The sequence below is a fragment of the Zea mays genome, chromosome 1, assembly GCF_902167145.1.
Source record: "Zea mays cultivar B73 chromosome 1, Zm-B73-REFERENCE-NAM-5.0, whole genome shotgun sequence".
NCBI classification, from domain to species: domain Eukaryota; kingdom Viridiplantae; phylum Streptophyta; class Magnoliopsida; order Poales; family Poaceae; genus Zea; species Zea mays.
Window position 1 is genome coordinate 305,637,608 of NC_050096.1, and position 4,185 is coordinate 305,641,792.

Consider the following 4,185-nt stretch of genomic DNA (forward strand, 5'->3'; position numbering starts at 1 on the left):
TGGAGCGGTGGAGTGACGGCGGTCGCTTCGGCTCTGCCGGGGGGCGCGTGTCAGGATAAGGGTGTCAGACCACCTTTGCGTTAAATGCTCCTGCAACCTGGTCAGTCGGCGCGGCGATTTAGTCAGGGTTGCTTCTAAGCGAAGCCAAGGCCTCGGGCGAGCCGGAGGTGTGTCCGTCGTTAAAAGGGGGGGCCTCGGGCGAGACGGAAGTCTCTCGAGGTCGGCTGCCCTTGGCCGAGGCTAGGCTCGGGTGAAGCGTGATCGAGTCACTCGTGTGGACCGATCCCTGACTTAATCGTACCCATCAGGCCTTTGCAGCTTTATGCTGATGGGAGTTACCAGCTGAGAATTAGGCGTCTTGAGGGTACCCCTAATTATGGTCCCCGACAGACATGGACGAAGGCCTTAAGCCGAAGGTCCCAAAAAACACCTTCCCTTTGCTAGAATAGCAACAGTCATTGACAAGCGGGACCCTCCAGTTTTCAACGCACTAGGTGTATAAATAAGAGCTCACCACGAGTTTATTTGGCACACTTTCTTGCCATCTGCTCTTGCTCACTCGACTTTTAGCGCTTGTGCAACAACACTTGCTTGGCTTTTTAAATTTTTAAGCTTCGGTTTCGAGAGCACTTTCTCAGCATTTTCGAAGATGTCTGAAGATAAGAAAGTTGTTGCTGAATCGAAGCTGAGCCTTTCTGAGGAGATGCATCTCGGCTTTCTTCAATCAATAGCAAAGACAAATACAGAGAAGATTACTAGGGAGATTTTGGAGGGTTTATCTGAAGACACTGGTGACAGTGACAGTTATGATGTGGATAGTAGTGGTGAAGATTCCGAAGATCGACCTTGGCGTCCAAGCCATGCAGTTTTTGGGAAATCAAGTATTAAGCAAAGCCATCTTGTCAATATGAGGGGTAGATATTTTTGGGACTTGTCTATTGTGAGGGCTGACGAAGGAGAAAAAACTTGTTCAACTCCCGAGGAGAATGAAGTCATGATATTCCGAAGCTTCTTAAAGGGTGGACTGCGGTTTCCCTTGAGCAGTTTTGTCATGAAAGTACTGAAAATATTTGAAATCTGCCTTCATCAAATTACTCCTGAAGCAATCATAAGGATGGGCATCTTCATCTGGGCCGTGAGGAGCCAAGGTTTAGAACCAAATGCAAAAAGTTTCTGCAACATACATGAGCTATTGTATGAGACAAAACCCTAGGGTAAAGAGCAGTATCACAACAATTTTGGCTGCTACAGCTTCGGTGCCCGATCTGGGTCAAGCTGTCCCGTGCCAACCTTTCGAAAGAGATGGCCCGACGACTGGATGACGTAATGGTTTTATGTGAAGAATGATTTGAAAACACGGGAAGATATTAAAGATATCATTATGCGCCCTATCTGGCAACGCTTCGGCCTTCGGAGGTCGAAGGTGGAAATGGATGAAGCAGCCGAAGAATGCCAGAGAGCCTTCGGCGTGGTTTGCTCTTTTATTGGGACAAGGGATTTGATCCAAGAACACATTGCCTTCAGAGTATGGCCACTTGCAGAAAAGTGGGAAATGCCGAAGGAAACCGTCAGGGAACCTGACGAAGGTGGACTAGTTAGGCTAAAATACACATTCAAATACGGAGATAAGTTTGTCGAGCCAGATGATGACTGGCTGAAGAGTATTGAGGCCATAAGTGATGAACTGCTTGGATCATACTCGAAGGCCGAAGACACTGCTCTATCAGCGGCCTTCGGAGGCTGAAAGAAGAAGAGACTCAACCGAGTATTTGATGCAATTGGGTTTGTCTACCCCGACTACCGTTATCCAACACGGGGTCAAAAAAGAAAGAATACATCTTCCGCGAAGGAAATTGCTTCAGCCGCTCCTAGCGAGCCGGTGCCGAAGAGGAAAAAATATGAAGCTTCTCACACACCGGCCACACTATATTGAACCGGCCACAGTGCCTGAGTTTGTCGGTGAGACCTCTTCGGCCACCGAAGCCAAGGAGTCGACTCCCCACCCGAATGTTGAAGAGTCAGCCAAAGTGCCAGCAACGGAAAAAATAGAAGAACCGAGGGCTGAAGAAACAAAGTCATCGGAAATTCTAAGTCCTTCAGCTAGAATGGAGGTGCCAATGCCAATGCCGATGACGACCCCCAAGAGGAGAAGAATGGTTAACATACTGGATGTGTTGGAGACAATAAAGTCTTCAAGCACAACTCCGAAGAAAATTGTCGAAACTTCCGAAGTGCAAATCGAAACCTCTGGTGCCGAAGCTTCAAAGCACCAATCTGAGACTAAAGCTGGGCCTTCAGAGCCCACCAAGGTAAAATCCTTGGAAGCCGAAGAAACAGAAACATCAGAACAAATTTTGGCTGAAGAAACTGGCACTGCCGCCCCCGAAGCATTTTCCGAAGTTTTCGATTATATTTTACGACATGCTTCGTGGAAAAAGTTGACTGAAAAAGAAAAGCAAGAGGCCCAGTTTTACGCTCAAAAACTGAAACATCCAAAGGGGGCGTTGATATTCAACGGCAGCGGGGAAGAAGACTTCTTGTATTGTCTCCCTGACAGCAAGGAGATTTCTGTCTGTCGGGAGATGAGCAAGAGCTTCGGATTCCCAACATTAGAAGACGGGCTCTCGGTGTTATCAAAAGATGAGCTGGCCGACAGCTTGGCGTACAATAGCTTAAAGGTGCGAAAATGAGGTCTTTGTATTATTTCTTGAAATAAAAAATTTTCATTTGCTTAAACTTATTGACACACACACGATTTTTTTGCAGGGCCTTATACTTAGAACGCCCTCAGGGCTCAAAAAGATGTTGAAGACGAAGGGTGTGTTATGGCCGTGAGCAACCTTCGTTCCGAAGTAATTGAACTAAGGAACGAAGGTCTCGAAAAAGATAAAATATTACATTCATTGATAAATAGAATAAAAGAAGACGAAGCTACTTTTAAAGCTCAAGCTGAGGCTCAGAAGCGTGAAATTGAAGATCTTCGAAAACAACTAGCCAGAGTTAAAGAGGAACGCACACTTGAAGAAACAAAACGAGAAATCAGTGAACAATGGGCAAATCATTTGGAAAAAAACGTTGAAGAGCTTCGTGCATCTAAGAAAAGATGCTATGAAAAATCTATAGAATGTGTTAAGAAAGTAAGAACCAGCTTCGCCAGCGTTGGCGCTTTCTCAAGTGAAGAGAAATTCATAAGGGGTGACCTCGAAGGCCCAATTGAATGGATCAGCCACGAAGCTGAAGCCTTTGAAGAAATTTTGAATAGTCGTGGAGACATATGTGCCTTTTCGGGTGCCAGGGGGATTGCTACCATTTTGGAGGGGAAAGGCTGTGACCATGTGAAATTCTTGGCACAATCCGAAGCCGCCTTATCCTCTGAAGATATAAAAGACCCCTCGGCCGAAGCGAGCCTGGTCGGTGGAAAATTTTTCACCGACATCTGGGACAATGGTGGCCGGGAAATGGCCCAAGAAATTATACGAAAAAGCGAAAAAGGCATTCATGACGCTAGAAAAGTAGCAGAGGCCGCTGAGAAAAGTGCGGAGCTCGAAGGGCAAATAGGTATTGACCAGTGGTTTTTGGCTCTTTGTTGTAATTTTTTGATTTCGAACTTGTTTACGGTTTGTAATAGTAATATAGTCGTATCTTCTCCTCCCTCAGAACCTGTCGAGCCATCTGTGGACCCCCACGCGAAGGGGGACGACGAAATTAGGAAAATGGCCGAAGCCATCATGGATAAAGTTGTTGATCAGCTACTAAACGAAGCTGCAGAAGTAGTTCTAAGGGAAGATTAAATGCTGTTGTAAAAACATTTAGAATGTAATGCTTGTTGAGAAACATGTGTAACATTTTGTAACTTTGAATGTAATATATTAGCTATTTATGGTTCTATTCTTTACGATGCATGAAACTTCATATACATACCGTTTTTGAGCCTTCGGCGAAAAAACACCTTCCCTTCTTTTCATGCTTCGTAAATAATATCTGTGTTCTCATAAAATCAGTAACCAATCCTCATAAAATCAATAATCAATAGATCTTTTCATTTCAGAGTTTGACGAAGGTATAATTCCTCAATAGCTATTTTTTGTGCCCTGTCACTATTTCTTCGAAACAATCTTCGAATATCTACTGAGACCCCCTTCTTGCGTTGTTGATGCAATATGATGTATGATGTTATGCTATGCA